Here is a 12,526-nt window from a genome sequence, read left to right as displayed (position 1 = left end):
AAAGAAGAGAAGAGAGAGGGAAGGAAGGAAGGAAGAGAAGAGGGAGGGAAGGAAGAGAAGAGAGAGAGAATGAAGGAAGAGGAGAGAGAATGAAGGAAGAGAAGAGAGAGAGAAGGAAGAGAAGAGAGAGAGAAGGAAGGAAGAGAAGAGAGAGAGAAGGAAGGAAGAGAAGAGAGAGAGAAGGAAGGAAGAGGAGAGAGAGAGAAGGAAGAGAAGAGAGCGAGAAGGAAGAGAAGAGAGAGAGAGAGAAGGAAAGAAAAGAAGAGAGAACAAAGACGAAAAGGGAGGGGGGAGAGAAAGGGTGAAGGAGAGAAAAGAGAAAGAAAAAAGAGTAATGAATAAAGGAGAATTAAGAAAGGAGAAGGAGAAGAAGGGAGAAAGAAAACTCTGGCACATCAATAGTTATTTTTCTGCAAAGCCAGCATATTTAAATGGACACAACTGGAGAAATGTGCATGTATTCCAAAAATGTATAAAATGTTTCTTTTTGATTTGACAATTCCTTCAGTGTTAATCTTCAGCCACCTGGAAATCATCTGTTACCGATCTAAAAAGACTGAAAGTGGATTGTTTGCCATGGGTGACTACACCTGACACTCCATCACTGCTCTCGGTGCTCTTCCTAATAAAGAAGCTGAAAAGTGACTGCCTGTTGTGGCTGTAAGGGACAGGTGCTCTTTAGCCTGACCACTTTTTTGAATTTTCTTTCTTTTCTTTGTTTGTAACCAACACAAAAGCCAAATAAAGTCTGAGCAGTCGGATTAGCCGCTGACCTCCAAACAAACGTCTCGTGAACTGCGACTGTTGACATGGCAACATTAAAGCCGTTTGTGTAAAAGCGTTCTTCAATCTCAGCCAGGAGCCATTTTGTCAGGCTTCAGATCTGGCATCCACATCCGTCTCTTATCCATCAGAAATAAAGATCAGAATTATACCGCCATGGATGCCCAGCTACAGTCATTCCATGTTTTCTGCCCTAATCTTTATCCCCCTGGCTTAAATCCTCCACAATCTGGGACTTGCATAGTGCACCTCGCTTGACCCTCTGTCGCCTCCATCTCTGTGTCATGGCGCCTGCCGAATTCCAGAGATTATAGGCTGAGCCACGATCAGACGTGAGATTCCCTCATTAAAACGGCATTGAGTACCTTCGAGGAAGCAAAGCGCTATGTGATCAAGGTTAAATCTGACCTATTCCGTACGGAAACAAATCTGCAGCAAACTGAAGAAATTCATAGAAAACAACGCAGGAAAAACTGGCGCATTAATAAACTGCGTAACAGTGCAGGAAGCCATGCTGTAACCCACAGCGATTATCTGGCTTTAGGAGTAAAAAGAACCTCTGGGGCTTCCCATTTTCTAATCCCCAGAAAAATGTAATATATTGCAGCTTGACAGTCCTTGCATGTGTTTGGAGCATTCGTTTTAACTTGTTGATTCTGCCAGTGACTCGCTTTCTGTTCTGGGGGGTTGGCACTTACTTACTGTATTTGGTTGGCAAAGTTAGCACTGTACTGCTTGGATAGCAATTAAAATATTGGCTAGTTGGTGAAGTGGACACTGAGCGGTGTTCATATTGGCTGGTGGCGGTCATGAGCCTTAGGGGCCAGGTGCATATGCCCACCACCATTCCCAATTATTATTATTAGACAGGATTTATATAGCGCCAACATATTACGCAGCGCTGTACAATAAATAGGGATATTCCGCTATATCTCAATAAGAACTTTAACTTGGCATGGTAACTATTGGTGCTTGATAAGATACACAATGAACAGCATTTCCATTGCTGGTGGAATTTCTACTGACAACCATCAAAAGGAGAACTGACAGGAGAAGCATGGGAAACTGAAACCCTGATTATACACTGACCCCCAATATCAGAGTATTTTAGACACCCTGATGATCAATGAGTGAGTTATCATCCCCAGCCTTGGACAAGATTAGTCCACAAGGGTTTGCTTTGTATTCAGGGCTGGCGGGGTGGTTGTTGGAGGATTATATATTACAATTTATCAGGATATACACAGAGTAGGCAGGGAGCCGGCTAATCTCATCTCGTATTGATTTGTGCTCATAATTATTCAGCATTCACACATCGGCTTATTGATACAATATTTCTGAGCCCAGCTTAGGGACGGCGGGGCGTGACGGCCAGCAAGACAAGGAGATGTCTATCGGCTCCAGGAATAAATGTGAATGTTACCGGTGGCCAGGCCCTCAATTTTAAGCTTTGTACAGATGCTCAGTTGTGAGGTGCTCACTGACTACTGACTACTGGGTTCCAGGATCAAATTATCTGCATGGAGTTTGTGTGGGTTTCATTCCACGATCACCTTGGACTATTGTGGCGTTATGACATACCAAAAGTCAACAAAAGATGTCAAACGATTCTCGCCTGACACAAATGTTGGTGCTCGTCTAGGGTGAGAATCTGACATGTGTACAAAGGCCACCTGATGGATCCATAAACGACTGATGGAGAACAAACGCTATACAAGTCAAAGAGAGCACAATGGGGTGCCGCTCACTCAAAGCTGCAACCCCCCCCCCCCCCCCCCCCCCTTCCAAAAACGGAACGGCTCTGTGTAAAGCTCTCATTTATTCATCTGTGGGGATAGCTGATTGATATTGTGGGACACCTGTAATAGACTTTCACAGGAGCCAATCATGAACGATCCCTATAGGTGACACAAATCCAAAGGGGTCTCAACAGCTCACCGATAGATAGATTAAAACAGTTTAGTGATTACTGATGAAAGTTTATTCTGTGCACAAATGTTTGGAATTCCCATTTATTCCTAACCATGTACAGTGTTGTATGACTGCCAATCAATTGATTTACAATCTAAATTTAGATCAGTCGAGTGCACAATCTGCTTAGATGTACTAGGCCTAAGGAATGGTGGGCAGTCAGCTCCTGCGCACAAATACTGAAAGTAAAGGGATGCAAATTGAACACCAAACAGCAGGTTGAGTCTGCAGGGGCGGTATTGTCACCCTAGAAATTATGCTAGGCCTACAGAACACCTCCCTCTACCCTTTTACACAAGATAATGGAGGTGTTCAACAATCTATAGAGATAGCTGTGAACTGTCATTGTGCAGAACCATAAGACAGCACAGGAACCTCCCAGCTCCCATGGTTTCTGACAGGATTTTTAGCACCTATTGAACCATTATAAGAAATCAATTGCAACATTAAATTTACCAGATCACAAGGAAGCCAATAAAAGCCATTGTGAGTTAGAGTTTCCCTTTAATAACGAGTCAGACTCCACACCCGGTGTACATAAGATTACCTCCTTACAATACCGGGCTCGACTCTAACATAAAAAAAGACTTTTTAACCCAGCAACAAAAAGCTCACACGGAGAGGTAAGAAGTTCATTGTCTTCCGAAAACACAGAACCAGTTTTTCCACAAATGTTGAAATTCAGAGATAAACAAATGTTTAGATAGCTAAAAATATAGAACCGGTTTCCATGACGAATAATGGAGCCAAACAGCAGGGACCGTTCCCTCATTCCAGTCACTTCTCAAACAGTCGGAGTTCACAAATAATAATAATAAATGGATGAATAATCCTACAGAAGATTTATCTGTGTCAACTTTAAGTAGAATTAAGTTAAAAATTAGCATCAGGTTGGTGGTTGTTGCAGAAAGGGACAGGCGATGTCCTGTCTGCAATAAGTGTTCTTACTTTTATTATTATTATAATTATTAAACAGGATTTATATAGCTCCAACATATTACGCAGCGCTGTACATTAAATAGGGGTTGCAAATGACAGACTAATACAGACAGTGATACAGGAGGAGAGGACCCTGCCCCGAAGAGCTTACAATCTAGTAGGTGGGAGAAATGTAGTGTGGGAAGTAGTGGTGGTTTCAGTTGACAGAAGAAGCCGGGTAGGCAAGTTTGAAAAAATGGGTTTTGAGTGCTCTTTTAAATGAGCAGAAAGTAGGAGCAAGCCGAATAGGACGAGGAAGACCATTCCAGAGAGTCGGGGCAGCTCTAGAGAAGTCTTGTATCCGTGCGTGTGATGAGGTTATGAGTGAGGAAGTCATTAGTAGGTCATTGGAGGAGCGGAGGGAGCGGCAGGGGGAGTATTTTTTAACCATGTCAGAGATGTAAGTGGGACAATAACTGTGGAGGGATTTGAAGGCAAAGCACAGGAGCTTAAATTTGATTCTAAGGTGAAATGGAAGCCAATGGAGAGAACTACAAAGAGATGCAGCGGAAGAGGAGCGGAGAGAAGGATGGATGAGTCTGGCTGCAGCATTCATAATAGATTGTAGAGGAGAGAGTCCGGTTAGTGGAATACCAGAGAGGAGAAGGTTACAGTAGTCCAGACGGGAGATGATAAGAGCGTGTACAAGGAGTTTGGTGGTCTCAGGGGACAGGTAGGGGCGGATTTTCTTACCCACCTGATCACCGCCAATCTTTTGCCAGGGATACCCGGCACATCCTGGCTTCTCTTGCATGTGCCGGAATTTAATGAAAAAGTATGCGAGATACGACGTCCCGACCCAGCCAATCAAGATGGCCAAAGATCAGAATGAGGAAGAGGAGAAGGAAAGGATGGCCGCACTCACGAAGCTGAGTATCCCCAGGGTATAGTTCCACTTTAAAGCAGGTGTAACCCCAAAAACTAAAATTTCTTTAAAACAGGACTAAACATTAAAATAAAAAATAAAAATTGCGACCAGGCAGGTCCTTTATTGCAGAAGAGACGGGCGACATACCTGCCTGATCACAAACTTTTTATTTACACTCACCTGTCCCCACTTCAACGCTGGCGCCGCCATCCTCCTATGCTCCTCTTTCAGGTGTTGGATCTTTGACTGCCTTGTATGGCCAGGCTGGGATGATGTAACGATCATGTAATGGCGAACATAGGCAAGGGTGGGCCCCTGCTAAACTGACTTGGGACCTTCGGGCAGCGGCTCACTTGCACCTCCATATTTCTGCTCACATGCATGTCTGGTAGTCAGCGCATTTGGTGCCTGACTACCAGTGCAGCTTGGTGTATTGAGAAAAGAAGATTGTGAACAGGCAGGTCGGTGTATTTTTTTGCAGGGACGTCACAATAAAAACCCTGCCTGATTGCTTGCAGTTTTGTAGCGTTGAACCTTTGTTAATGTTATAGCAAAGTCAATTCCAATCTTTATCAATGTGCAGATTTCATGAAAATAATGCCTTGGAATCAGATATTTGTACTTCCTGTGATCTGGTAAAAACTCTATGTCATTGCAACCCAATAAACATTACAAAGCCATAATCTGCTAAGAAATGCAATTCAGCCATCACTGGAATGTGGACAGAAAGTGGCTGCAGGAGATCAGCAGCACTGAGATGGAAGAAAAACGTTTAACTGGCAATGTTTATGGTACCCAGTGCTATGCCATCAATCCAGGGGTCGGATCTCCCTGAAATAAGAGAACAGAGGCAGCCGGGATATTTATATGGCAGCGACATTATTGCCAATTACATTTTAAAAATTCTGCATTGTCACTGAAGGGAAATTACATTAAACAAGACACACGGGGAAAGCAAAGACAGGAAGAGAAGCAAACGCACAGAAGACGCCTGAGGCTCATTGAAACGCACAGAAAAGTAATGCAGCCATGAAATATTCAAATCTGAAGCTTTGCGGAATCAATAATATGAGGAAGGAATAAACATGAAGATGGATTCACTTAGAAAGTGAGAAGTTTACAAAGTTTTTGAAGGCAATGGATCAGGATCAGAATCGGGCCAAGGAATAGACAAGGGAGGCAGCTGCCAAGCATGGGGGGGGCACACAAAGGGCAAGACCAGCAACCCATGCAACTATTTTGCAGTTTTTGGGGGAACTTTGGCTTTTCTAACGGCCTTGTCCTGGCATCGATCACTATAACCACCCGGTGATTATTATTCTCAAATAAGAGCTCAGCAGCTGCACCCCCCTCATGCACAGATCTCCTAAAACAGAACCCATTTAAAGACACCCCGACCTCCCATCATGCTTTGCGTCATTTATTAATTCTCCAGCTTGAGGCTTGCAAGTAAATTAGCAGAAATAAACACGGCTGAGGCTGTTTGTTTTTCCCAACATCAAAAGCACAAATGTAAATGTAAACAGCTAAATTGAAGGGGAAATAAAGCGATGACAGCCAGAGCACACCGACAAATGAATTTAATAAGAGGTTTGAAATGTTCGCTCTGCGTGGTTTCCATACTGAAGACCTACGCAGATAAATGTTACACAGAGACAATGGCAGGAAAGGGTTAATATTTGCTGACCATACACAGACATTATTAGGGTTTGTGTAATAAATACCAAAACAATATACAGCAACTGCATAAAGCCACCCAGGATCTCAGGTCAGTGACTTGGTCTAGGCTGAGATGATGTCATCAGTTCGCTGCAGGCAAGAGGAAACATTTCCACAGTCATGGCTCCCCTAGTGATCATATTGCACCATTGTAACTTGTTCACATGGTGGGAAGCTCACGCATATCAGGCACCAGGATTGGTACAGAGTGATACCTGCAAGCTGGTATCTCACCCAGGAAATAAATAGTGACCCATGGATGATGCCTGGACAAAAAAAAACTCTTTCCTGTCCCAGTAACAACAGCATCCACTCTGCATTTATTGTCCCAGTATCTCCGCTACAGGAAAATTCAAGGAAAATAATATATAAAACAATAAAAGTATCCGCTGCTATTCATTCATATTTTATATAAACCAGCTCAGATATTATTTTTCCTGACCCTGTGCCACAGCAGCATCGGAGCTACAATTTTACATTTTCCTTTTCATGTTTTATGTATTACGTTATGTAAGTTTTATGGATTCAATACAAGAAATATAAAAGTGCAGACTGGATGGAAGATTTAATTCCAGCAAATGCCTGGAGCCGACTCCCAGCATGCACAACACCTGGTACAGCGGCTGCTCGGCCATAAAATATTCACACATCAATCTGTAGTGGGAAGAGTCAATGTCACTGAACAAATGTGAACATGCCGGGGATAGAAAAGAAAAAAGAAATGAAGAAAGCCAATCGGCTTCTTCGAAAGCTGCAGAACACAGCTGTAAAGCATCTGATTGGTTCCAATTTGAAGAGCTCCACCAATCAGCAGATGGAGGAGGGGCCTGGATGATTCTTCTTGCAGGAAGATTTAAATGATCATCTAAGAATTTCTTAGCCAATCATTATTTCTCCTGTTTGAATCCACCAAATACCTGGAAGTAGTTTTAGGTGTACTCAAAGCCCAAAGTTTTTACATTTTGGAAATCAGTCCAAACATCAGGTCCAGCAATTCCTCCTAGAGCCCAGCCAGTAAACAATAGATGGAGCCCAAAAGAAGTTAATAGGGCTGTTCTGCAAAGATTATGCGTTTATCTAAATTTGGTGACAGGTCCTCTTTAATCTAAGTTCCCCCTTTCTGGATCCAGCAATCCCAGAAGAGATGATTTACTGACATTTTGTCTCTAAACAGGATACGGGCTAGGATATTACGGCCAGGATGTTGTAGTTTTATGTGGTGTTTGGTCTGCACAACCAAACTCTGACTTTAATCCAGCGTTATATAACAAGCCAGGCCACATATACAGATAAAGTTCCAATCAGGCTATGAATGGGTTAACGACATCTGTCCATCATCAAACATTCTCCAGGTGATAACACCAGGCTACTACAACTCCCTCAGGTGCTGCCCAGACTCCCATAACAACGTTTCCAATATTACTGAGGTGATTCACACACATGAAACTGCGAGAGGTGTGTAAACGTGGGTGAAACCAGAGTGTATAATGACAGATAAACATATCGCTGCTATAAATAATCCAGTGCTGCACACAGAATATCAACGTCGCCTTTCATTGTACTGAGAGATTTACATATTTGGAACCCACTGTGACTACAATCTCACCTCCACGTATGAACAATCAGCCAACCTTTTATAGTAAACTATGTGAAAAAGAAAACAGAGAATCCATCGGAAGGTTCATTGTGTGTATATAATGGGTTAGAACCCCTGACAATCATAGAGCTGTTCCAGGTTCTGTTTGGGGGTCAAACTTGGGGTTTAGGTGAGGTTGGTCAAAGCTCCTCAGTGGGCTGGGGGACAGCCAGGATCTATGGCAGTTTATAACATTTTCTTAACATAGAAGGATGACATATAGGAACCCAACCATCAACACTAATCAGGACTACCAGGGAACCCAGCACCAGCCACCAACCATGACCACTGACAGGGACACAGCATCTTGCATCATTTAGGACCACAGATAGCAATCTGATACCCACTACCATCCAAGACCATCAAAAGGAATCCATTGTATACCGCTATCTAGGACCATAGACAGCAACCTAACACACACACCATCCAGGACCATAAATAGGAATCCAACATCTACCACCATCAAGACCACGCAGGACCATAGACAGCATCCTAACATGCACACCATATAGGACCATAGATGGCAACCACCACAGTCCAGGCCTACAAAACGAAAACCCAACACCCACCCAGAACCATAAACAAGAATTCAATATCTACCACCATCAAGGACCATAGACTAACACCCACACAGTCCAGGACAACACAAAAAAAACAACACCCACTATTATCCAGAACCATAGACAGTAACCTAACACTCACCACTATCTAAGACAAACACCTAACACTCACCATAGACAGGAATCCAACACATACCATTATCCAGGACCATAAGGTCATACCACTATTCAGGACCATAGACAGGGATACAACACCCATCACCATCCAGGACCATAAAACATTGACAATCACCATCCATGACTACAAAACGATACCCAACACTCATTATTATCCAGAACCAAAGACAGTAACCTAACACTCACCAGTATCCAAAACCATAAACAGGAATCAAACAATGACTACCATCCAGGACCACGGAAAGGAAACCACTACCATGCAGAACTGCAGATGGAAACCCAACAGCCACCAACCCAGCACCAATCACCACATAGGACCACAGCCATGAACCCAACACTAACCACAAATTAGAGCCAGAGATTGAAAGCCAGCAAGATGCGCTTTCCAGGACCCCAAAGTGAAACAAACCCAGCAAGCAGCACTCTCCAGGAAATAGAAACTCATCACCATTGCTGCTCCTCACACAATTATTATATTATTCAGCACAGAAAATAAAAAATCACTTTAGCTCAATCCAATAAACTGTTACTGTCTCCCCGCCTGGGCAGTGATTAAAATGTAATATTCCAGAATAATATTGGAGATTAGGGGGAGTAAATCCCCGCATTCTTCTGCTTTGGGGCTTCATTTTTATTATCATATTCATAACACAAACCGATTTCCCAGCTGTTTTTCCTGGGACCGTTCTTTGCCCTGACACAAATTAGCATTTTACCAGCCGCACTCCATCCCTATAACCAGCAGCACATTCTCAGCTGTTTTACAGGCAGACGTAGGAGGACCATAAATGATGCAACTCTAATAAATAAAAAAAGAGTCTACAAAAATTGCAAATTCAGCAGATGCTGGAAGCCATCTGCTGGGGATTCTGTCCCATGGATTGCTACACCGAGGACATCTGATCATCGCACCTGAGACTGCTGGACATTCTGTTCCAATGCCATCGCTAATCATATGGAGTTGGCCACCCTGCAGCTATAACATCCTCCACTCCTTTGAGAAGGTTTCCACAAGATATTGAGACTTTTGCAGTCCATTCAGCCAAAAGAGCATTTGTGATGTCAGGTGACAAGTCAACTCACCCTAAAGGTGCTCTGTAGTGTGGGGGTCAGGGCCCTGTGTATGGGGGCACCAGCCCAGCATGGAGGAACCAAAGTTCCTCTTCTCAGAAGACTTCCATAAGATCTTGGGACGTGATTCTAGAAATTCATTAGGCCCAAAAGAAATTTGTGAGGTCCGGTGTAAGGTCAGAGTTCATGTTTATTATTAGACAAGACCTAAAGTCCAGTTAGAAAGTCAATCCACCCCAAAGGTGCTCTGTAGTGTTGGAGACAGGGCATGTGTTTAGAGGAACCAAAGTTCCTCTCCTCAGAAGGCTCCTACAAGATCTTGGGACGTGATTTTAGGTATCCATTGGGCCAAAAGAGCATTTGTAAGGTCCGGTATCAGGTCAGAGGTCAGGTCCGATGTTGGATGAGAAGGAATGAAGTTTAGTTAGAAAGTCAACTCACCCTGAATGTGCTCAGTAGAGTTAAGGTCAGGGCCCTGTGTTTGGAGGAACTTAGGTTCAGAAGGCTTTCGTATAAGTTAGTTGAGCCAAAAGAGAATTTGTGAGGTCAGGTGTTGGGTCCGATGTTGCATTAGAAGAACTGAAATCCAGTTAGAAAATCAACACACCTCAAAAGTGATCAGTAGGGTTGAGGATAGAGCTCTGTGTATGGTGGCACCAGTCTGGTACCAGTTCCTCTTCTCTGAAGACTTCCATAAGACGTTTGGACATACCCCTAGAAATTTGTGCCCACTGAGTCAGCAGAACCAAAGTTCCTCCAGGCCCGACTGGTGACCCCATGTCTTTATGTTAAGCTTTGTACCCCGGGCCACAGTCACAAGGGTGCAGAAAAGGGTTTTCACCAATCAGTGACCACAAGGCTGGAAGCTGCAACCTGAACCCAATAACTTCATGGTTGTCCATGTATGGGTTGTCCATATTTGGTCAGGTGTGATGATCAGGTGATATAGTCAGGTGTTATAGTCGGGTGTAATGGTCAGATATGATAGTTAGGTGTGATGGTCAGATGTGATAGTCAGGTGTGATGGTCAGATGTGATAGTTAGGTGTGATGGTCAGGTGGTATAGGCAGGTTTGATGGTCAGGTGTGCTGGTCAAATGAAATAGGTGTGATGGTCAGGTGTGATGGTCAGGTGTGATGTTCAGGTGTCCACGTTTTTGCTGAAAGTGTGGTGAGGATGGAATGAGAAGATGAGTGTGAGTTGCTGGGAAGTAAACAATTGCCTGGTGGACAATGCCAGTTGCTTGGCTCTCAGCAAGTGACCGCAGATCTCCAGATCGGCAAAGTTGCTGCATTGGCAGGGTGTGTTTAGAAACCGAAACCTTTCCGTGAGATGAGCTTCCTGCAGTGGTTTTGGTTTCACAGTCTCACATCTGGGCACATTTATGGTCATATGGAGAATGGTCGTCTCACAATGTCTGCCAGGGCAGGTTTGGGGGTGCCAGGCTTAGAATACGGCCACAGAAAGCTCAAGCCATTTCAGTGCCAGCTTTAAAAATGGCGGTGCAGGGCTGTCAGAGGCCACCTGACAGACCTTAGATCAGGACATCAAAATTACAGCAATGGTTACACAAGGACTTCACTTGAGCCCTTCACACATCTCCTCCAGGAGGCACCATGCCAGTCTGTGCAATAAGCATTCTGCTGAACGACTGCTGAGATAAAACTAACTACAGGTTAAGCTGCAGGGTTCTCACCTGCAGTAAGCTTACTGACAACCTTGCAGGAGATCAGAGGAAAGATAAATCACAAAAAAGAGCTGTCTGTCTGCGCAGGAAACCTCATGTCTGTCTGTAACGAGGAGAACGTTACCACATTGTATACAATGAGCTGGTCATAGACTGACAAGAAAAAAAAAAACATCCCTCGTCTCCCAGGGCAACCGTTGCCGATGTTTCCTCTCCAGGGAAATAAAAACTCCCTCATGATTTCCCCAAAGCTATTCAGGGCAAATATTCACATAACATTCTTCAATAAATATAAGTGCTGCGAATTATAGGAAGAATGTCTAAATCTATAAATCACCACCCAGGGCACGCTGGAATTTTCTTATTGCACAACATAAATATGGTAAGAGAAACTATACTATAAAGAACCCCTTACAGCTGTTCCTAAAAAGAACCCTTTTAACAGGGTTACTAAAACTATATCCTTTCCACTGATACTCAGAAGCTCCCCTTCTCCTGGTACTGAAAAATTACTCTTCACCAATGTAACTGAAAAGACGCCCTTACTAGAGCTACCAAAAATACCCAGTTAGTAAGAAAAAAAACTACTGATACTAAAAAGAAAGAAAAGTCCCACTACCACCGCTGATACTAGAAAATACCCCAACTACTGGTCCTGAAAATAACCCCTTACTGTTACTGAAAAGGATCCTGACCACTGGTAATGAAAAGAAGCCGTTACTGCTGGTACTGAAAAGAAACACCATCAATTATGAAAATCACAGATCCATACCTTTTCTATCCCCCCTCTTTACACTGGTACTGAAAAGAACCTCAGTGGTGGTACTAAAATATCCACTGATATTAAAAAGAATATCACTACTATTACTGAATAGAACCCTTTATTACTGTTACTGAAAGGATCCCTTACTGCTGTTACTAAAGAAGACCCCTTCTTAGCAGTGATACTGGAAAACTCCTTACTACTGGTACTGAAAAGAACCCTTTAGTGTTACTAAAAAGATCTTAAATCATCAATACTGAAAAGGGTTCCTTGCTACTGATACTGGAAAGAACCCCTTACCACCAGTAACCCT

General features: G+C 43.4%; 1 protein-coding gene across 2 annotated transcripts in view; it reads right to left on the bottom strand.

The window, feature by feature from the left end:
* Positions 1 to 12,526, bottom strand: part of CLMN (calmin) — a 67,166-nt gene that overhangs the window by 38,426 nt on the left and 16,214 nt on the right. The window lies entirely within an intron of this gene.

This window comes from Pyxicephalus adspersus, chromosome 12, assembly GCF_032062135.1.
Source record: "Pyxicephalus adspersus chromosome 12, UCB_Pads_2.0, whole genome shotgun sequence".
Classification (NCBI taxonomy): domain Eukaryota; kingdom Metazoa; phylum Chordata; class Amphibia; order Anura; family Pyxicephalidae; genus Pyxicephalus; species Pyxicephalus adspersus.
The sequence above is the reverse complement of the archived record's forward strand: the minus strand, read 5'-3'. Positions and strand labels throughout refer to the sequence as shown.